The 23,610-nt window shown below is 47.4% G+C and overlaps 1 protein-coding gene and 1 pseudogene across 4 annotated transcripts in view; one reads left to right on the top strand and one right to left on the bottom strand.

Moving 5' to 3' along the window:
- The window catches only part of SQOR (sulfide quinone oxidoreductase), a 67,983-nt gene that overhangs the window by 39,982 nt on the left and 4,391 nt on the right, over nucleotides 1–23,610 (bottom strand). The window contains exon 1 of one of the 4 annotated variants that reach the window (XM_044230162.1): nucleotides 13,511–13,529. The exons of 1 other annotated variant lie outside the window; for it this stretch is intronic. The gene's annotated coding sequence lies outside the window, so the exon portion shown is untranslated. Of the gene's footprint in view, nucleotides 1–13,007; nucleotides 13,103–13,284; nucleotides 13,377–13,510; nucleotides 13,530–23,610 lie in introns of those variants that run through there. 2 more of the 4 variants (XM_044230159.1, XM_044230161.1) reach the window with 2 other exon arrangements.
- LOC122894847 lies at nucleotides 12,457–12,544 on the top strand (annotated as a pseudogene).

The raw sequence follows: 23,610 nt of genomic DNA on the forward strand, positions 1-23,610 counted from the left end.
CGAGACCCAGGAAGAGCTCATGTTGCAGTTTGAGTGTGTAGGCAGGAGAAAACTACTGTCCCAGATCAAGGCAGTCAGGCAGGAAGGATTCTCTCTTGGCAGGATTTTTTTTTGTTCTCTTCAGACCCTCAACTGATTGGATGAGGCCACCCACACTGGAAGGGCCATCTGCCTTACAGATTCCTCCAGAGACGTCTTCATAGACCGCTCCAGGATACTGTCTGACCAAATGTCTGGGCACGAATTAATGTTATGTCTGACATAACCTATAAAATGGCAAGTTCAACTCCGGAAAAACCTCAGGAAGTGGAAATTGTTACTATGACTGGATTAGTATCATTTTGGGATCTCAAGAAAATGCCATACATTGTCTCATAAATCCTGTGGCTCCTTAATATGATCTCATCTTAATCTACATGCAAATGAAGGATGCAGTCATTTCTGTGGGAATTATCAATGGCACTGGACTAGACACTTCATGAAGCCTTCCTGGAGATGTTCTGAGTCCTACTATATTCATAATGTTTTTAATTGTATTTTATGATTGTTTGACATATGGGAACCTTGATAATCCTAGTTAGACTGTCCCTCCAGGGCTAGCTAACCCCTAGAGAGAGTAAATAACTTGTCTGGGAGCACACTTCTGTTATGTAAACCAAACCGTCCACCATACTTCCAACCCTTCCTCCATCTGGCTTTCACACTCCAAAAGGCAATATTCCGATGACCTAATTATCCCCGGGCCAGACATCAGACAAATGGGGTAGCCCCTATACTCCAAAGCCCACTAAAATTATTCAAATTAGTCAACCCCAAACCTGGTCAGCCCCTTCTCCTTGCCTCACAGTAACTCCAGTATAGGCTTTGCCCATGTCTTCCCCTCCGTTTTCCCCCAGGTGCTTCCCCATATGGCCAGATGTGGTAAAACGTGCTCCTGTCCCTGAATAAAAGCTGCCTCATAGTCCTCTCAGGACATGATGGAAGATTCTGTATGTTTAGCCAATTTTTTCCTCTGCTCCTTCTCCTTACATCTCCACTCAACAGTCAGGTGGCAGGCATTTAAAAAGTAATCTAGGGGCGCCTGGGTGGCCCAGTGGGTTAAAGCCTCTGCCTTCGGCTCGGGTCCTAATCCCAGGGTCCTGATCCCAGGGTCCTGGGATCGAGCCCTGCATCGGGCTCTCTGCTCAGTGGGGAGCCTGCTTCCTCCTCTCTCTCTGCCTGCCTCTCTGCCTACCTGGGATCTCTGTCAAATAAATAAATAAGATCTTTAAAAAAAATTTTTTTAAGCAATCTAATTATACAAGACTATGGAATGCTAGAATTATGTGGGTGACTGGACCAAAGTTTTACACTAAATAACAGATACAATGTGATTTTCCTAATCTAATAATTACTCTGATAGACTAGAGTGCTGGACCTTCCTTTCCTTTGTCATACTCTTATTATCTGCTCTACCTAAATGAGCTATCTTCTCCACTAAGGAAAGTGTTTTCACCTCCTTTTTATCCACCTAACCTTGGTAAATGGCAAGTGTCATCAGTCAGAGGTGCTCAGAAAGGCATTTTAGGAAGGAGTTTCCCGCGGGATATAAATACATGTGCATTTCTATACCTATGCTAAACGCGTCGCAATCATACTGTGCCTAATGTGCACAACCCAAAATCTGCACAAAAGATCTGCAAATTAAATTATATTTAGCTGTGCTAAACATGTATCTTTATGGAAAGAACAGAGTTATGTTAAGTCCACATGCTGCTAAGACTATTTCTACCAGTATTCACGGAGTCTCTGTTACATACAAGGACCTGTGCAGATGGACAGAAATTTCCCCAACCCACTCCTGCTCCCATTCTCTATTAGCTTTAGGTGCTAAGGGAAGAAGAGCAGATTTGTCAACAAATGCTAATGTAGGCCAAGAATAAGGTGAGGCAAATTTCAGGGGAAATTCTTTTTTAAATATTATAATGTCCAATTTGAATATTGGAATGTTTAAAATAAGCCATAAAAAAGCTAGGAGAAAATTTAAATGGACATTTACATCATCGGTGAGTAAGATTTAAAAAAAAAAAAGTTCTTGGGCGCCTGGGTGGCTCAGTGGGTTAAGCCGCTGCCTTCGGCTCGGGTCCTGATCTCAGGGTCCTGGGATCGAGTCCCGCATCAGGCTCTCTGCTCAGCAGGGAGCCTGCTTCCTCCTCTCTCTCTCTCTGCCTGCCTCTCTGCCTACTTGTGATCTCTCTCTGTCAAATAAATAAATAAAATCTTTAAAAAAAAAAAAGTTCTTAGCACAACATCTTAGCATAACAAAAATCAGATCAATGGTTTGAATATTTAAACATTTTTCAAAACTTCTTTTTTAAAGATTTTTTATTTATTTGAAAGAGAGCATGCCAGGAGAGGGGAAGAGGGAAGTAGAGGGAAGGGAAGGGGAGGGGTAAAGGGGAGAGAGGGAGGGGAGAGGAGGGGAACAACAGCAACTGTGGCCTCGCTTATATATAATTTAGGTTATCCAGAAGATGAAACAGAGACTTGGGAGCTGATGAGACTCAAATTTGATTTTGTGCCTTAGTCAATACTCTGATAGGAGATCTCTTCGGGGACCTTGGAGTGAAGATCTTTTGTATATGGGATAAGAAGGAATCTTTGGGAGCCAGAGTATGAACAGTGTGGCGGGCAGAATAAGGCCCCTGCCTGAAGACGTCCTCCTCCCAGGAACCTATGAGTATGTTACATTGCAAGCTAAGGGGACTTTGCTGGTGTGATTAAGTTAAGGACCTTGAGATGGGGAAAGTAGCCTGCATGATTCAGATGGGCCCACGTATGAATGGGATGGATCCTCGAAAGTGAAGAACCTTTCCCAGCTGTGGCCAGAGGGCAGGCGTGACCTCTGGAAGAAAAGAGATACCAAGCTGCTGGCTATGAAGATGGAGGAAGGGGTCCATGAGCCAAAGATGTGGGCAGCATCTAGAAGCTGGAAAAGAAAAAGGGAAAAACAAAAACAAAACTAGATTTTCCCTTGGAGGTTCTGAAAAGAACGTGGCTCTGCTGGTGCTTTGATTTTCTAGTGAGACGCATGCTGGACTTCTGAACTACTGTACTGTAGGAACGGAAATCTGTATCCCTTAAGTCACTAAGTCCATGGTAATCTGTTAGAGCAGCAGTCGAAACCGATGCACCACCTTACTCAAGCTTCACCACAATCGCATTAGTTAGGTATTGTTATTCCAATCTACTGTTGCTGAAACTGAGGTTCGGGGATGTTAAGTACATTCTAGTGAAATCTAATAGCTTGGATATAAACCCCAATTTTTTTTAAAGATTTTATTTATTTATTTGACATAGAGACAAAGATCACAAGCAGGCAGAGCAGCAGGCAGAGAGGTAGGGGGAAGCAGGCTCCCTGCTGAGCAGAGAGCTCCATCCCAGGACCTTGAGATCATGACCTGAGCAGAAGGCAGTGGCTTAACCCACTGAGCCACCCAGCCACCCCTCAACCCAGATTTTTTTTTTTTTTTTTTTTTTTAGATTTTATTTATTTATTTGACAGAGCGAGATCACAAGCAGGCAGAGAGGCAGGCAGAGAGAGAGGAGGAAGCAGGCTCCCTGCTGAGCAGAGAGCCCGACGTGGGCCTCGATCCCAGGACCCTGAGATCATGACCTGAGCCGAAGGCAGCGGCTTAACCCACTGAGCCACCCAGGCGCCCTCAACCCAGATTTTTGAAAGTCAACACTAACACTCCTTCCACTAACCCAGAGACGGTGGAGGTGTAGAAAATAAAGGTAGCCCATTTTTTGGCAGCTGTTCCTACAGAGACAGCCAGAATTTGGTGCTATGCTCTTGGCAGACTACAGAGGTTTTCTGCCTGCTACAACCCGCTATCCTGACCATCCCAGGGGATGACCAGAACAGTCCAGTGGGGACAGACATGACCAAAGTCTAGAACCAGAGTTCAAAAGCACCAAGAGGTTTCAATCTCTCTGGGAAAAGAAATGCATCAAAATGCCAGCAAATAACTGAGTGGCCACAAGAAAGTTCCAAGAAAGGCAAGGAAGGTAAACACAATGTATAGAATTGGCTTGAGCTGGAGGGACTAGAGCAGTGTGAGCCAGACTGGACGTTGGGCCATGGCTGAGATCAGGGTATTTCGGGGGGGGGGGTATAATCATGGGAGGGGGACAAGGGAGCACCATGTACTCCATTCCCCCTGGAAAGTAAGTTCTGTCTGTGCAAGGACCCCATGTGACATGCTCACTGTGTTAGTCTCAGCACCTAGCACAGTGCCTGCCACAATAAGTGATCTCGGTAATCGTCGAAGCCCATCTAGCCTACTAGAAAATACCATAGACACGGTAGTCAATAAACAGGAATTTATTCCTCACAGTTTTGGAGGCTGGGAAGTCCAGGATCAAGGCACCAGCATAGTCATGTTGATGAAGTTCTAGAACATAGGTGAGGTTTGGTGGGATGAGATCCAGAGCCAATGACCAAGAGAGAATTCTTGAGACATCTTTGGTGCAATATGGTGGTTTATTAAAGCACGGGGACAGGACCCGTGGGCAGGAATTGCTGCTGCCCTGGGTTATGAGGGATGGCAGGTTCTGTACAGTGCCGTTCTGTACCATGCCTTGGGAAAAGGTAAGGGAAAGGGAGGTTTCCACAGAACTTACATATGCTAAAGAGGTACTGGATACCGGAGATCTTGCAGCATTGATCAAGGTTGTCTTTCCCTTTTAGCAAGCCATTAACATCAAGATAGTTGGGAGATTCCTAAAAAATGTCACATGTGTCCCATCCAGGAATGGTGGGGGCGAAGGGGAGATTGCGAGGTGTCAGCCTTTTGCTTTGTCCTCAGCCAGCCTTCTGCTCCCTCATCAATGTGAGGGCCTTTCCCCCCCGCCGCCCCCCCCCCCCGTGTCCTCACCAGTTGGAATTGGCTCTGGATCTTCCTGGACCCTCTTTCGTATAGGCAATAATCCCATTCATGAAGGCCCGTGACTTCATCACCTCCCAAAGGTCCCACCAACTAATACCATCACCTTTGGGGCATAGGAGTTCAAAGATGAATTTTGGAGGGAGCACAAACACTCAGACCACAGCAGTCATATTTGCTTTGAAACATGAATTAAAAGATGAACAGATTTATGGGAGTTAATTCATTCAAAAAAATCTACCGAGTGTGGAGGAAATCACGTTCTAGGATGTGTCCTTTCTTGAGCTAGTAAGAGAATGCAGTGCACAATTCGCACCTCACCCTTTAGGGACAGAACAAAGTGCAGTGTAGTCAAAAGGGGCTGAACACCTTAGGAGTCTGATGAAAAAGTAATCTCTGAAAACATGGTGAAACACACAGAATCTGAACAGAAGCAGGCAGGAGTTGACAAGTGGACATGTTAGGGAAGGGAAGAGCGCAAATCAATGAATCAAAGAGCACATCTCACTCCAGCCTTCTCTGCCCTGCGCTGAGCCCTGAGAGCTGACCTGGGAGGTTGGTATCAACTGGCCTGCTCCACCAAAAGCCTTAATTCTTATGGGGAGGCCCTCAGCTACAGCTCAGCTCTTTCCTCAGGGTTTTTTGTTGTTGGTTTTTTTAAGATCCTATGACCCTACAATTGCACTACTGGGTATTTACCCCAAAGATACAGATGTAGTGAAGAGAAGGGCCATCTGTACCCCAATGTTTATAGCAGCAATGGCCACGGTCGCCAAACTGTGGAAAGAACCAAGATGCCCTTCAATGGACGAATGGATAAGGAAGATGTGGTCCATATACACTATGGAGTATTATGCCTGAATCAGAAAGGATGAATACCCAACTTTTGTAGCAACATGGACGGGACTGGAAGAGATTATGCTGAGTGAAATAAGTCAAGCAGAGAGAGTAAATTATCATATGGTCTCACTTATTTGAGGAGCATAACAAATAACATGGGGGACATGGGGAGATGGAGAGGAGAAGGGAGTTGAGGGAAATTGCAATGGGAGGTGAACCATGAGAGACTATGGACTCTGAAAAACAACCTGAGGGTTTTGAAGGGGTGGGGGGTGGGAAGTGGGAGGAGCCAGGTGGTGGGTATTACGGAGGGCACATATGACATGGAGCACTGGGTGTGGTGCATAAACAATGAATTCTGTTATGCTGAAAAGAAATTAATTTTTTTAATTATTTATTTATTTGACAGAAAGAAATCACAAGTAGACGGAGAGGCAGGCAGAAAGAGAGAGGGAAGCAGGCTCCCTGCTGAGCAGAGAGCCCGATGCGGGACTCGATCCCAGGACCCAGAGATCATGACCTGAGCCGAAGGCAGCGGCTTAACCCACTGAGCCACCCAGGCGCCCAAAAGAAATTAATTTAAAAAAAAAAGATTTTATGTATTTGAGAAAGAGACAGGGAGAGAGCGAGCATGGGCAAGGGGAGAGGGAAAAGCAGATGCCCCACTGAGCAGGAACCCCCCTACACGGGACTCAACCCCTGACCCTAAGATCATGGCCCGAGAACCAACTGAGCCATCCAGGTGCCCCTCTCAGGGTTCTGGTAATCACAGAACTGGCCTCGAATCAATACAATCACTTCACCACTCCCACTGGTTTCTCTTAACCTTGCCCATACCTTTGTAAACAGTTATTGTATTAAAACCTTCTTTTTTTTTTTTTTTTAAAGATAAGTTTTTTTGTTTTTTTTAAGATTTTATTTATTTATTTATTTGAGAGAGAGAGACAGTGAGAGACAGAATGAGCGAGGAGAAGGTCAGAGAGCGAAGCAGACTCCCCATGGAGCTGGGAGCCTGATGTGGGACTCGATCCCGGGACTCCAGGATCACGCCCTGAGCCGGAGGCAGTCGTCCAACCAACTGAGCCACCCAGGCGTCCCGTATTAAAACCTTCTTAATAACATGTTTGAATGTGCTGTTTCCCAGAGACTGGCTGATAAGGCGGAAAGGCCCAGAACCTGTCTGGGCAATGGAAGACCAACCAGCTTTGGCTGCTGTTCAGAGGAGTAGAAGAGTAGACAAGAAAGAAATATTATAGCCCAATTCTGAATGGTCACACTAGGGAACTGAGGCTTTCCACCAAAAAATCACCTTTGAGAAGTAACAGAATCAAGGGAATAGTTTTGAGAAAATGAACCTGGTATCAGGGGACAATTTTTTTTTTAAGATTTTATTTATTTACTTATTTATTTGAGAGACTGCAAGCAGGGGGAGGAGCAGAGGGAGGGAGGGAGGGACAAGCAGATGCCTGCTTAGCGCAGAATCTGCTGCAGGGCTCAGTCCCACAACCCTGGGATCACGACCTGAGCAGAAATCAAGAGTTGGATGCCCAACTGACAAACCATCCAGGCGCCCCTCAGGGAGCAATTTAAATAGGGGGAGAATCAAACCAGTCCCGGAAGTGGGTTTTAGAGACGAGTGCAGAGGTGTAGGCGTGAGTGATAAGGGCCTGATCAGGTACTTGCAATAGAAATGCAAATAAAGATTCAGATAAGAATGAGGTGGAGGAAAGGGAATGAATTGCAGGAGAGGTGGGAAGGGCACCCTGGGGGAAAAGTCAAAGTTGACACCCAAGAAGCAGAAGAGAGAGGAAGTATATGAAACAGGAAACAGGGCAATCGGGCAGGCGAGAGAAGAGCATTATGTAACTGTGGACAGGAGGAGGGCAGCCTGCGGCTGATAGGTGTCCCCTGGGAAGAAATAAGATTGGAGAAGCATATGGCACTGAAGCTCAGGCTGGGAGCTTAACCCCAGATGACTGCAATCCCATCTAGGGGTCACAGGTCAGAGCAGCAGTCTGCAGGCCAAACGCAGACCGGAGCTAACCGCCCCCAAAACTCCAGAGTCTTGGCCTGATAGCGCCAGGCCCACATTCTCACGTGCCGACCCTCACCTGGAGCTGAGCAGTCCCTGGTTCCAGCTCCCCGGAGTCTTGGTTGCTCCCCTGCGTCACCCGCCCAGCCCTGGCCAGCATTTGAACTCATGGCCCCCCACAAACAGCAGTGAGAGCCCTTGGAAGTTCTCAACGCCGGAGATCCCCTGCGGGAAGCACAGAGGATGAACCGGAGCAATTCGGTTGAGTTCAGCATTTCCGAGTGTCTGCTCTGTGCCGAGCATCAGGCTAGATGCTATGGGGACCGCCACAAGATGGTACGATCTGTCTGTCTTACTAGAAGAGGCCAAGAATACAAGCCTTCACTAAGTGGCTGCTTCAGAAACTCAGGCACCAGCGAAGGCCTGGAACAGGTAATGCGAAGAGAGCTGAAGGCGGCAGATATGAAAACACAGGCTGAGTGGGCTTTGTGTGACACACGGACTATAGGGGACCGAGGAGGAAGAATGTGAGCCATGACCTTGCTCGGGTGGCTCTAATGAAGAGAGGCTGTAAGTAACAGTGCTGGGTTACTCAGAGCAGAGTCAAGGTCCAAAGGAGGGTGGAAGAGAAGGAAACCACACCTCGAAAAGGGCAGGGAGCAGTGCTCTGTGAAGACCAATGTCAGCTGCGCCCTTCCTCTTGGCACACGTCCCCTTGAGTAATGGCAGCGCTGTCACCACCTGTGTGTTCGGGAACTGGATTACCATATTGCTAGCAAATAAACAAAATGGAGCAATCTGCGTTTAGACCTGCAGGACCACAGCGGAATTCTCCAGAGTTGCTATAAAAATCAAATATTTTAATATTTTAACATTAAGTATTAAGCTGTGCAGCAAACACTCTGGTTATGGACCAAGAGAAAATCATCCAGGAAACAAATATCATGTACTGCTCCCTCATGACTCAGGGGTCAGAGCCACACTGGGGCTCATTAGTCCCCTAATTCTTTAAGAACAAAGCATAAAAAATGTCTTTGAAGAGTGACTGACAGAATTATCAGTGAGGAGCTGGCCAAGAAACAGCAGTCCCCTTGGCTGCTAAGGAATTTCCTACCAGTTTCCCTTGCCTGTACTCATTTTATAATCAAGAAAGTCTTATAATTGAGGGATTGACAATTTCACCAAGCCATGTATTTGCAGAAAATAAAAATTACACTTACACAAGGAAAATGCTTGCACTCTGACTTCAGACAAGGAAGAAATAAGTCAACTGGATTATTTCAATGGAAAGTTAGAGGGTTTGACTGAGCTGTTGGCAGGTGGGGGAATGCCTTGCTTCCCTGCTTGAGTTAGCCAATGGAGTGTGGCCGCACGTGTTCTGGTATATGAATAATCACCCTTTAGCTCTCCTTCAAGTCCATCATTCACAGTTGGCCTCTAGTCAAGTATACTGCAGGGTTCCTTTCAACGTCTGCATATGCCTATGTGGTGGGCCCATCCCCAGACTGTAGAACAGGACACACTGGAGAAGGAGGCCTGATGTGGGATTAATTTGCTCCCAGTCACACAGCAGGGTCAGCTTAGGCGGAATCTGATAAATGGTCACAATAAAATTACTCATCAGGCTCGGGAGTGCTGGGCCTCCTGCTCAGTCTCCCATACAAGAAGGCTCTAAAGGGTAGAATTTCATTATAAACAAGGACTGGCCAATTAATCAGGCGTATTAGTCCCTGGAATCCAGTGTGTGAGATCTTAGCACAATGAGAAAAGACTCTTTAATTACAAGTTATATATCTGTTGTTTGAACATGACTGAAGAGATGCCAAACTCAATCCTTTAATGGTTAGAACAGAACGAGGGGTAGGCTAGGTAACAGGTGTGCCAAGTCGCCTAAGCTGGTGTCTGTCCTATGTCTAACCCAATGACGCAGTTCCCCATCCTGGCGAAGCTCTGTTTGAGGGTGTGTCAGGAGTCAGGGAGTCAGAAGACTGGGTCCACATTCCAGGCAGTGCCAGGCAAGGCTTTTCCTGAACCATTCTGGGCCATGCTTTCTTCAGCAATGGATATAGGATTGAACTGGGAGTCTCCCAAAGTCCCTTCCTTTTCAAAACACTGTGATCTTCCAAATGAAGGGGGGAAAGGGAGGCTCACAAGCAGGACTCAAATGGGAATACTTGTTCTCCTAACTCCTCAGATTGATCCCAGCTGTGTATTGCAGCACAGAATCCCACAGGTATAACCAGGCTAGCCCCTGGTATCTTTTCCTAAAAACATCAGTCATATTGGATTAGGTCCCATCCTATGATCTCATTTAATCTTAATTTCTTTTTTAAGGGCTCAATCTCCAAATACAGTCATATGCCAAGGCCCTGGGGGTTAGGGCTTCAACATAGGAATTTTGAGCAGACACAATTCAGTCCATAACACACCGAGTTAGCCCCAGTGTGTTCTAAATTTCCTATTCCTTTCAAAGTTCTCTCCCCATCTTCCAGCCCCCAATTTAGCACTTTTACAAAGTAAACCTCAAGGCTGGCTGGCTAGACTGACTTTTCTTTTTCCTGTTACCATCCACATTTGCTGGATTACAGACTTTAAAGGCTGGGAATTAAGAAGCAACTAGTTAGGAAGCAGCGGGGTGGCTCAGTCGATTAAGCTTTGAGACTTTGGCTCAGGTCATGATCTTGGGGTCCTGGGATGGAGCCCCCCCCCACCTTGGGCTCCCCACTGCATTAGAAATCTGCTTATCTTTCTCCCTCTACCCTTCCCCTGCTAGTGGGCTCTCTCTCTTAAGTAAATAAATAAGATCTTTTTAAAAAAAGAAAAAAGAAAAAGAAGCATTAGTTGGCTTCAGGCCTAGTCTGGGCAGCTTCTAGCAAATTCTTCCCACCACTACTGTTATTTACCAAGTCTTCAGGGTCAGACTTATGTAGTGGGTGGTAGGGCAGGGAAAGGTAAGAAGAAAAGATGAACAAGAAATGTGCATCTATGCCCAGAAGTGCCTCATCATGGGTCTGTCTCCATTCCCTATTAGACATTTCCTGTGTTACAACATACAGGATGAACAAGCTTAGACACAGTAAAGATGCAAAAGAACTGTTCTGCAGAGGAATGCGCATTTCCCAACAACATTCAAAATCATTTTCTCGGGCAGAACACCAGCTGCACAGACCCACTCACACGATCCATCAGCCCTGACTGACATCCTGAGCACTCAGCTCCAGATGTGTTTATATATTTGTTTAGCCTGTAAAAAAAAAAAAAAAAAAAGCCGCCCAATTTTTAAATAGTCATATCTCAAACCACCAGCTGTCTCCTCAATGAATTTTCAGTTTTTTAGATGTAATCATAAGCAACCCTCTCCAACCTGCTTATTCATTCAATAAATGTTTATTGAGTACCTTCCATATACCAGAGCTGGGCATACCAACCATGATGGCCATAAGCATGAGGGAGACAGGTTCTAATAAATGGTATTTATTTCACATCTCTGTGCCAGGTGTGGTGCTAAGTACTTAAACAGATGGGAAGACACAATTATATCTCCACCATGCAATGAAAAAGCTAAGGCGGAAGGACGCCAGGGTGGCTCAGTTGGTTAAGCCGTTGCCTTCAGCTCAGGTAATGATCCCGGGGTCCTGGGATCAAGTCCCACATCGAGCTCCCTGCTCGGCAGGGAGCCTGCTTCTCTCTCTGCCTCTGCCTGCCTCTCTCTCTCTGGCAAATAAATAATAAAAAAATCTTTAAAAAAAAAAAAAATGCTAGGGCGGAAAGAAGTTCAAAAGCCAAGGTCAAGCTGCCAGTCAAAGCAAGTGTCAAGACACAGCCATGTCACCTGACCTCCAGGACTGCTCTTTGCACTCTGCAGGGATCTTAACGGGAGGCCTGTGAACTTGAGTGGAAAAAAAAAAAAATCACATCTTTAATTTCACTAATCTCTAGCTAAAATTTAGCATTTTCTTCAGTTATACATGTGGGCAAAAAACCACGGCAATATCAGCAGTACCTATGATTGCCAACAGAAATCACAGGTGGTAGGACACCTGGGTGGCACCCCCTCAGGTAAGCATCAGCCTCTGGCTCAGGTCATGATCCCCAGAATGATCCCTGCCTCTGGCTCCATGCTCAGTGGGAAGTCTGCTTCTCCCTCTAGCCCTCCACCTGGCTTGTGCGCTCTCTCTTTCTCTCTTGTTTTCTCTCTCTCTCTCTCAAAAATAAATAAATAAAATCTTTAAAAAAAAAAACCGGGGCACCTGGGTGGCTCAGTGGGTTAAAGCCTCTGCCTTCAGCTCAGGTCATGACCCTAGGGTGCTGGAATCAAGCCCCGCATCCGCCTCTCTGCTCAGCAGGGAGCCTGCTTCCTCCTCTCTCACACCTACCTCTCTGCCTACTTGTGATCTCTGTCAAATAAATAAATAAAATCTAAAAAAAAAAAAAAAAAAAACACCAAAAACCAAAACCACAGGTGTTTTTTTATATCACAGGTGTTGCCTGTATCTTGAAATATTGTTTATGCTCATTACTATTCCAAAATTATGGTAGCTAGATCTGGTGCTAGATCTTTAACGCATTAGGTTTTCTTTAAAGCACATATATTACTACATTATAAATTCTTTTAATATTTTGATAAGTGCTTTGGAAATAGCTCCCTTTACTTTTATTTTATAGCTTCAGTGGCAGTATTGTAGCCAATGAGGTTTATCCGAGGCACGATTATTGCTAATTGAAAAGTATTGTTCTGAGAAGGAATCCTTACTCGAGTTCCCCAGAAGGGCCTGCCAAAGGGCTACACGGTACAGAAACGGGTCAGAACCCCGCATTACAGCAAAGAAGCCCAGGCAGGTGCAGAGGCTCTCCTCACTGCGTCTTTGAGCAAGAAGCGAGGCTGGGATTTTCATATTTAACAGAGAGATGAAGAGCAAACGGTAAGAGCCCCAATTCCACCAGAGGATTCTCTCTCCTTTCCACCAATTCCCGTTCAGCATGTGACCTAAATGCTATCTTGCTCCAGCCGAAGCTGATTCCCTTGAGTGTCCGCCTCAGTCCGACGCTCGGCGTCGGTGGATAAATGTGCCTCCGGGGCGGGCTGGTGTCAACCTCGGATCCCTGAGACTGGGCACAGTGTGTCGCGACGGCGCTAAGGGACATTTCAACAAGTGGAGGGCGTCACCAATTCCCGCATACCAAGCCGCCAAGAAATTCCCACGCACCAAGACCACGGATCCTTGGGTTTCAACCGCCGCTCGCAGGTTGGCGTCTCCGCGCCCCCGAAACCCGACACTCGCGAAGGAAGCACGAGTCCCCACTGCCAAGTTCCAGACAAGGGCAGCAAGAGCTGCGGGCGTTGCGGGTGGGGAAGGAGCGTGAAGCGACGGTCCGCGCACAGTCCCGGCTGCGTGGGCAGAGCGGGGCCACCAACCAGCCTCCGGGGTGATCTGTCCCCGCCTGGCCCCCTCCCCTGGCCCACGGCCCGAGATAGCCTCTTACCCAGGGGCGAGCGGAGCTTCCGGCCACAGTGTTGGCGCAGCAAGAGGGGCTGCTCCCTGCCCGGGCTCACCGCCTCCGCTGGGGCTCCGCCCGCCCGCCTGCCCGGCCCCCGGGCGGATGCTAGGGGCGGGGAGAGCGAGGCTTCCCCCAGGAAAAGTCCGGAAAGGTCCTGCCGCTGCCCCGCCTGGCGCCCCAGCCCGAGACCAAGGCCAAGTGCAAACGGTACCGAGGCTTTGAGTGCGCCCGGAGGACAGAGCCAAGGACGCGGGTCCAGCCGGCCCGGGACGCTGCGGACACGCTGCCCCCCTAGCCCTCGCGCACTCTGGAGGGCGGCCGGCCTCCCCACGCGAGTCAGCGAAGGGCACGGAGGCCATCTGTTACTCCCGCCTCCCCTTCCCCCCGCGCCCTCCTGCCCCACCCCCTCTCCCGGCCGGCGCCGCGTAACTGGGAGGGGCGAAGGGGAGGCCGGGCTCTGGATAAAGGTCTGGCAGTTTGGGTTCGGTCCTCCCCGGCGTGCTTCTGCCTTGTTCCCAACGCGTCCCAGGAAAACAGCGACCCCTGCGCACACTTAACATAAGGCCACCCTGGCCCAGAGCAGCCCAACGACTCGCTTTGGTAAAGACTGGAGTCTTTCTCTTAGCTCGGGGAGCAGGCTGGGGCCAGCTGGTTTCAGCACTGGCCTTCACACCATCTTCCATCCTTTCATGACTGGACATTTTCAATTGGCTGCTCTTTTGGGGGGGTGGTGGGCTGCAAAGTGTGGATGAGCGGGTCTCCACCAGAACAGATCAAGCAGCACCTCCTTATAATAAATAGAGGGTGTCCCAGGGGCGCCTGGGTGGCTCAGGAGGTTAAAGCCTCTGCCTTCGGCTTAGGTCATGATCTCAGGGTCCTGGGATCAAGCCCCACATCAGGCTCTCTGCTCACAGGAGCCTGCTCCCCCACCCTCTCTCCTGCCTCTCTGCCCACTTCTGGTCTCTATCTGTCAAATAAATAAATAAATAAATAAATGGTGTCTGCCCACTTCTGGTCTCTATCTATCAAATAAATAAAGAAAGAAAGAAAGGGTGTCCCAAAAGTCTTACTAAAATTTAAACTGCCTGAGACCTTGAAAACTGTTAAGATACTGATGAAAGAAGTTGAAGAACACACAAACGGAAAGACAGTTCGTGCTTGTGGATTGAAAGAATTAATGTTAAAATGTCCACACTACCCGAAGCGATGTGTAGGTTTAATGTAATCTTTCCAAACATTTCAATGACATTTTTCCCCACAGAACTAAAACAAACCCTCCTAAAATGTGTATGGAACTACAAGACCCAGAATATCTAAAGCAATCTTGAGCAAAAAGAACAAAGCTGGAGGCGTCATGCCTCACCTAAGACCCCTCCTCCTTCCTCCAAGACCAGTGTCTGTAACATCACACAGCCAGGAAGGGGGCTAAGAGTTTGTGCACTTGCTCCTGCAATCATTCTTTCATATGATGTATACTCCCCAGTCCCCCTGCCTGCTAGGTGTCCAGTAAGTGCTGTGCCTGCTCCCTGGTTGTACAGTGAACAAAGCAGACTTGGTTCCTACCCACGTGGGGCTTGCAAAGTAGTAAAGTGTGTTTGTCCTGTTGGGGGTCTAGCACAAACATCACTGAAGGGTGGGAAGATGAAGCTGTTTTTCAGAGCAGAAGAACTAATGTAAATGGAGGGACATCACCAACTACAGAGGGCTCTATCTCAATCAGCATTCTTGGTTGTGAGCAGGAAACAAGCTCTGGATACCATATGTAGAAAATGGTTATTAAAGACTCTCAGGGGTTCACGGAACCACCAAAATGATGCAGTAATGGTGGCAGGAAAAGTAGACAGTGTAAGGACCTACTTAGCCAGAGTGAGCCATTTTGTTGTTTATGCAGTAAACTTGGATTGAACCTGCCCCTTCCCCCCAAGAGGAAAGTGCTTAGAAACAGAACTGGTGAAATACGGCCAAATAGCCCCCAATAACGGAGCACAGATACCAGGACATGTCAGGCTGGGCAGAGATAATGGAGCCCAGATACAAGGACGAGTCCGGCCAGGTGGAAACATCCAATCAGTAAAAGCGCACACGTATTACCTCCCTCCCGCCAAGGATGAGCCAAGCCCGGTGGAGACATCCAATCAGGAAAGCACCTCCCTAACCATCCAAGAGTGTGGGCCCTGCCTTTTGGGCGCCAATTCTGACCAGAGTGATAGGCTAGTTCAAATAACTACTATAGGGTGAATTGTAATTCAATTGGCCACCTGTGTGTGGCCAGGCTCAACCACATGGCCTTTGCTCTATAAAAGTTGGTCTGTGAGACTGGGAGGGGTCGCCTCTTTGCAAGAGACCGCCCTGGCCGGTCCGTTTGATTCTCGATGCTTGGCATGAAATAAAGTTTTGTTTGACCTTCGCTTTGTATCAGTCTCGTCCTTTTATCCACGGACCCTTTCAGACAGGAATCAAGACAGCTCTGCAGAATCAAAACCCAGAAAGCACAATACCATCTGGCGGCACCAAGAATGTTCCACTGCACTCTCAAATGACCCAGATCTAAAGGAAATGAGAATTCAAGTCCTCTATGGGAGTGTCCACTGGCCAACTCTATGTCAAAAACCAGCCCATAGCTACTGAAGCAGAGTGAGAGCACGTTCCGTCCCTCTTCCACCAGTGTTCTTATGATGGGTGTGCCCCCAAGTGGGGAAAGGGGTGGGATACTGGGCAGGAAAATGGGAAAAAAAAAAAAGAGAGAGAGAGAGAAAGACGCTGTCTTTATACAGAAAGAAAGTGAGGGAGATGGAGAAGGCTGGGATAACCATCAGAGCAGGATCCAAATCTGACCCTAAAAGAAGAGGAGAGGAAAGAAAGGCTGAATGGAAGCTTTCTAGACAGCTGTGTAGGTTCAGCAAAGCTATCAGGGGGAAGTCAGCTATTAGAGGAGACCAGTACTCTCCCAGGCAGAGCCACCTGTAGTCTCACAGGGCCCACACCTGGTTTAATGTTCTGTGGCTGCCATCTTGAAATTCTCCATAGAATTTAACAAGGGGACCTGGGCTTGCCTTAATATCCCCGCTGAGCTCAGTCATTGGCTCGGAGCAGCCCGCTGGAAGCATAGGTTAGCAAAAATGTGTCAGTGGAATCCAGAGTGAAGTAGCTGAGGCCTTTGTTCAGTTATCTTCCTGTAGTTGGAGAGCTGTGAGCCATAGTCTCTTGGCCTCCAAAGTCCCCCTCCTGTGCCACATAGATCTCCTTCTCCACAAAGGTGCAGAAAGCAGCTCCTCCCTGGGCCTCCTGGCCTCCCTCTTGAGGAGCCACTGAGAAGAGGAAATTTACTGGATGAACTATAGTCCCCCAAGATCATCACAGCTGATCCCAAGGCCACAATGAATACTCACTTTCTCCCTTCTCCAACATCCATTCTAAACCCCTTTCAGCCTCTGCTCTCACTTTGGCGGGTCTTGAGACAAACCTTGATTCCTGAAGGGTTTGAACACTTGATAGTCATAGCCTCCCTTCTCAGGCTGGGTGGCTGCATGTATCCTAGTCACAGTTATAGTGAGACAAGGGAGTAGAGGAAGTGCCTGCATGACTCACCAGAGTCCCACCCGCATTCCTCCTGGCCCCCGCGGTGTACAATCAGGTTCAGTTACTCCTGCTAGGGTGACAAATCCCCTCTCGCCTGCTTATCCCTGACAGGAAACTTCAAAGTGCCCTGTCAGCAGTTTAACTTCTCATTCAATGGAACCTCCATTGTGCCTCTGGTGAGGGCGTTTCCTTTGGGGACCAGGCCCCTCAACCATGCAGAGCCCAGGGTTGCAAGGAAAGAAAGCTCAGATTCCCTGGGGATCATCAAGAATGATGGTAAATTAGGCCACTTCTGCTCCCACCCCTTGGTTTTCAGAGCCTTGTGTCCTTCCTACTGAGAACACAGCACCACAGAGAGGGCTCTGATTTAAGAAATGCACCATGTCCTAAAGGACCGCACTCCATTTCAGTGTGACTTCAGACCAGTTAAGTCTCCACTTGAAGTAGATCCCGTGGTTGGACACTTTGCTAAATGGGATTCCACACCTGTGGATGTGACACTTAAGCCTCCAGTGAGAAGCATTGGCAGAGATTGTGGGCAGGGAAAACAGACAACATTCAGTTGACAGTTTGCTTCAGGTTATGTTAACGCCCCCACGTCCTGTCATAATACCGTCTGACAGATCTGGGCCTGATATCCAAGAGAGTATCACACTGATCCATTTCACTGATGACATCCAGTGACTGGACAGGACCAGCCAGAGGGGCTAGAATACTAGCAGGTCGTGATCAGATGCATGCACTCGACAATGGGAGAAAACTCTACGAGGAGTCAGGAATAGGCCATTTCTGTGACATTTTTAGAATCCTAGTCATCAGGGGGTATTCTGGGATATCCCCTCCCCAAATAACAGGCAGACTGCTGCATTGTGCCATCCCGTCACATAGAAGGAAGCACAGCGCCTTGCAAACATCTTTGTGTTCTCGAGACAACACATCCCACTCCGCGGGGGGGGGGGGGTTGCTGGCTCGTATACTGGGTGACACAGAAGGCTGCCAGCGTCAAGCAGAGCTGAGGCGGGAAAAGGTGTTACCGAAGGTTCCACTCAGTGCCTTCAGCCCTGCCCCCTGCCACCGCGGGCTGGGCCTGGATGGGGTCAGGGGAGGGGTTTAGACTGATCAGTTGTGGGAAAAGATGCAGTATGGCCACTGGGTGGAGCTGTGGCTCCCGCAGGGCCATCATAAACTGGACTTGATGCTTGACCTCATTTTTCACCTGGTCCTCACAGGCCCCCATTCAAACAGGAGGACCATGACGCTCCTTTGTGTCTCTATGAATCAGGGTCAACTCAGAACCTTTTGTCCAACAGTCCTAGTACACAGTCACCCCAATCAATGGCCATGGGTTCCTAAAAGGAAGAACTGGAGGGACTGTCACAGTCTGTACATGTTAGTGTTGCAGGGTCCTTCCTCCAACCACCTCTTTAGTCAGTGGGTTCCAGACCTCAAAACTGACTCAAGTTTGGGAACTGAGCAAGAGAACATGACTTATATTTTTTTTTTAATATTTTTTATTTATTTAACAGAGACAGAGAGACCACAATGAGGCAGAGAGGCAGGCAGAGAGAGGAGGAAGCAGGCTCCCCGCTGAGCAGAGAGCCCGACTCGGGGCTCAATCCCAGGACCCTGAGATCATGACCTGAGCTGAAGGCAGAGGTTTAACCCACTGAGCCACCCAGGCACCCCGAGATCATGACTTGTATTGAAATGACTGCCCTTAGTTTCTTGCTCTTCCAATTCTGCTTAAAAAAAAAAGATAGATAAGGGATCAGTAAAAAATGGTCCATGGACCAAATCAAAACAACCACCGCTTTTTGTAAACTGAAACACAGCTACACTCATTTGTTGACATAGTGTCTATGGCTGCTTTTGTACTAGAACAGCTGATGGGACCTATAAAACCTAAAATTTACTATCTAGTCCTTTACCAAAAAAGTTTGCTGACTCCTGTTACAGATACTAAGCTGCACTCTTTCTATCTCCCTATTTGGCCCCCAGATGCAAAACCAACACCATGCCCCGTTACCTATCACCATGATACCCTGCTGGCAAAGCCCACTAACTGCCCTCCAACCTTGCCTTCTGGTGAGGAAGGTAATTCTGGCCTTGGGACTTTTGACAGTTGAATGCCACTCCTGACCTCCATCAGTCTTAACATAAGCTAACATGCTCAGTTTATAATCACTTCTCAGAACTTCCACCATCCCTGGCCTGCAGAACTTCCTAGGGATGTTGGTGCCCCTCCTGGTGGTGTGCTCTGTGCTCTTTCATAGGACATATTCCTTGTGGGTCTTCTGGTCTTAAGTAACACACCCTTCCCACATGCCCACTTCCATCCACCTCTTTTCTCCTTCTTATGCTGCCTGCCGGGATGAAGAAGAAAAGGAAGTAAGTTTGGGGGTGGGGGTGGGGGAAGCGTCCTACACTGCTGAACAGAGCTTTGGTAATGCCAAGGGGGAGACCTTAGCCAAAGCTGAGCATCAGAGGAAGGCCCATCTCTCCTAGGAGCAGGCTGTGCTAATGCAGAGAGGCCTCAGAGCACCGCAGCTGGGGCCCCAGGTCAGATATGGTCCCTACAGGTAGAGGTGTGCGAGACATAGTCTCCTGGCCACAATGGGAACAGAAAGATTAGGGTGGAGGTGACACAGCCTGCTTAAGTGCCAGTCTGCATCCTTCACGTTAGGTGGGACTCATAAGGTGGCACAAGCAGCAGCTTGTCACCTTACAAGTTTGTCACCTCTCTTGGGGAGCAGAGGGTGGGTCACTAGAATAAGAGGACTCCCAGAGGGACTGCAGAGACAGAGGGTGACTCATGTGTGCTTTACCTCCTCTCCTTACCATTACGCTTTCAACCCAGAAGGGAAAGGGGCCTCTGCCCTCATTTAGAAGCAATCTCTTCTCTACTCCCCTCTTCTGAGAGGGTCCATTTGTGGACCTCAAGGTTTGTCCGAGGCCCAGACTGTGAGGCAGTCAACAGCCAGGAACATCTCATTCAAGATGAAGTCATTGCCTGGATGCGGCCACCGCAATGAACAAAGAGACTGGTGCATCATTAAGTGAAAACAGCAGTCCAGAAGGCAAGGCTCGACAGCCACGGAATCCAAGCTGTCTTGTGTTAAGTAGCACTGGGAAAGTGTTAGGGCTCACCTCGGGTGTGCGCACTTACCCCCAGGGGAAACTGAATGAAGCCAGGTCCTCCAGTGAGAAAAGCTGGCCTCCAACCTTAGCTGTGCTCTTCCCCCAGAGTTAATAAGGTACAGAAGAGCTGGAGCTGAGTGGTACAGGCCAAAGATCCAGAAATGCAGGCTCAGCGAGGCAACATCAAAGGTAGCTTTCTTGAGGTGGTGGTGGTGGAGAAACGACTCAGAACAGCCGTAATGGGACTGTCCTTGCCACTCTGGAGTTGTTTATTCCTCCTAGAGGCTTGGCTTGGCTTCTGTCAACTCCAGCATCATTACCATTTCAAGGCAAGGCTCCTGCACTACATCTCACCCAGTTCCAGTCTCTCCATCGCTTGTTTCTATCAGAGAGGTGTGGGGCTTTGCGGCCAGCCTTGCAGGAAAATCAGAGAGTTCTGTGCTGTCTTCCCACTCAACTCTCTACTAACAGAGATGCTCAGGCCTCCTCCACTTCCCTTCTTGCGATATTATCAGAATGCATTAAGAGGATTAGCAGATGAAATGGTGTCTCCATGTAACTCCCTATCCTTGGTATAGTTTTACCACAAGAGTTAAGGTAAAACTCTTACATTCTATTGTTACAATCTCTTGTGTCTAGGGTCTCCAGCCCAGGGAAATTCCCCTGCAATGCAATAGCTTTGGGTTTTTCCCTAAACCAAATCCCAGCTCCACCCCTTGTCCTCATCTGGAAAATGGTGACAAGAGCAGTGTTATGGGGATGACCTCCTACTACCGCTGGTACAAGGTAACACATGTATAAAGAGGCACCTGGGATGTGACAGATGCTACACAGAGCTGGGGCTCTGAGTGCTGGGCTTGAGAAGAAGTTGCAAGTATAGTAGGATCGGAAAGATGAAAATACTCTAAGAAATTGAACAAGAGAAAAAACCCAATAAGCAATGAGAACAGATGAGTGGCTGACAGCAGGACTGCACATGGGCGCTGGTCATTGTCCTCTTCTTCCTTGAATTCCTGGGTGAGCAGGCATGGACATACCTATGCTCCTAAGTAGCATCTTCATTATTAAATTAGTTCATGCATATTAAAACACTTTGAAAATTATAACATTCTAGAGTCACCTGAAAGACAATGACAATGTTAGGTGCTTTTAGTTGTTAATAGATGGAGATTTGTTCAGGTAACTTCAGAAATGGGAAAGGTAGGAAGGAGATGGGAGGGAGGCATTATAAAATACTTGTGGAAAATAGTCAACTTAGCTCTGCACTCAAATCCCATAGGAACCCAAGAAAAGAGCCTTCTACAGGAAAATGGCTCAGGATCCATGGCATTTTGAGGGATCTGGTCACCTTGTCGCCTTTTTTTAGAAGTGGAAGTTCATGGTTCATTACTCCTCACTTAGCTATTCTCTGTCTGCTTTCTATGTCTTCTTATTTCTCCTTCAATGACTAAAGGGCTGATTCTGAGTGAGTATTCTAATACATATTCCCAAGATAGTAATCAACAAAGTCAGTGAGATTCTCTGTAGTTCCCATTTAGGCAGTTTTTACTGCGAGGCTAACTTTTCACCAACTGGCCTCTGGGTTTGCTGCCATTGGGTTAGGTGCCCATCCCAGATCCTATCAGCTGAGGCCCAATGTGGAAGTTCGGCAGAATAAAAACACAGGACTTGCCCACAGTGAAATCTCTGGCCTGTAATGTTTTTCTCAGAACAGGACACTGAGTGTGGCTGATGATAAATTACACAACTGGTAAAGAAAGAGAGAGGGAAAAAAAATAAAAGCCCTCAAGCCCAACATCAGACTAAGACTCAGGGTCCCTTGATGGCTCAGTTGGTAGAACATATGTCTCTTGATCTTAAGGTAGTGAGTTTGAGCCCCATGTCAGGAGGTAGACTGACTAAATATTAATATAATATTTTTTAAAATCTCTAAAAAAAAAAAAACCTCAAAGACTCAAAAAGTTAGAAAACTGTACTTGTAAACTTTATCAGACATTTCACACAGATTACTTTCAAACACCTCACTGTTTAAGCAAAAGTTCAGACCATACAGAAAAGCATGACTTCCCTAAAACTATAGTTGAAAACCCTAAGCCAGGGGCGCCTGGGTGGCTCAGTGGGTTAAAGCCTCTGCCTTCGGCTCAGGTCTCCATCCTGGGATTGAGGGCCACATCGGGCTCTCTGCTCAGCAGGGTGCCTGCTTCCCCTACCCCCCCGCCTGCCTCGCTGCCTACTTGTGATCTCCGTCTGTTAAATAAATAAAATCTTTTAAAAAAAGAAAGAAAGAAAGAAAACCCTCAGCCAAATTTCATCAGAGACAACACTAGAACCTGTAGAACGAGGGGAGCAAAGAGAACCACAAGATGGCAGCATTATCCCATCCATGCTCTATCGGGTTATAAATCTAAGACTGTGTTCGGCTGTTGAACCTGCTCTAGACCAGCCCACCTTCTTCCTTGAAGCTGTTTTTAAGAGACTGGAACAGCCCATAGTTGACAGAGAATGTATAAATCTAAAAAGCACATTCATTATCTCTGTGCTCATTTGATTCCCCAGATCTGGCTATCATGTTTTTAGTCTAACTGAATCAATGGAAGCAGTAACTTGGATTACCCAAGGATTACAGGCTCCTGAGGCTAGTCTACATTGTAGAATTTAATCTTTTTATTGTAATATTCCTTATTTGACAGAGAATCCAGATTTTAGTTACAGCTCTCTTAATTACAGCTTTTTAATATCTGTATCTCTCTCTCCTACCAGATTCATTTCAGGCTCTTAACCGAGGTTAATTTCCTATGGCAGCTTGGCTAGACCATAGTATTTAGGTATTTGGTCAAATGTCAGTCAGGATGTTGCTGTGAAGGTTTTTCTTAGACTTACAGAGTACTCTCCCTAATGCGGGTGTACCTTAATCAGGTGAAAGCCTCTATACAAAAAGACTTATTAGGTCCCCTGAGCAAGAGAAAATTCCCTCCAGAATGCCTTTGAACTCAAGCTGCAACATCAGCTCTTCCCTGGGTCTCTGGCCTGCAGGCCTGCCCTGTAGATTTTGGAATTACCAAGCCCCAGAATCATGGGAGCCAACTCCTGAAAATAAATCTTTCTCCTCTCTCTCTAAACACACACACACACACACACCCCATTGCTTCTGTTTCTCTGGAGAACCTTGACTAAGACACCAACTACAGAACCAGGCCCTAACAGCACTATGGAATAATAAAAAAAAGACTACAAATTATCTTTGATCCTGAGATACATGTGAGCACAAAATTAATACTGTAAATGTGAAGGCATGTGCATTATTAAGTACTACAGAACACAAGAAAAAAATTCTTTAGGAAGTGGTTTGGAAAAGACTGCAAAGAACAAACAGGTGTGTCTCAATGGGCAGAAATTACAGGATGAAGGATCCCTGCCAGCGGAAACCCAGGGAGCCAAAATCAACATGTAGGAAGGGGCAAAAGAAGCACCACTGCCCTGTGGCTGTGTGTGACCTTGAGCTACTCTAACATCCACCATTTCCCGAGCTCTACTTTGTTTTTATGTGGATATCATAAAACCTTATAAATTAGAAAGCCAGAAACACTCATCCCA

This window comes from Neovison vison, chromosome 13 (assembly GCF_020171115.1).
Source record: "Neovison vison isolate M4711 chromosome 13, ASM_NN_V1, whole genome shotgun sequence".
Lineage (NCBI taxonomy): Eukaryota > Metazoa > Chordata > Mammalia > Carnivora > Mustelidae > Neogale > Neogale vison.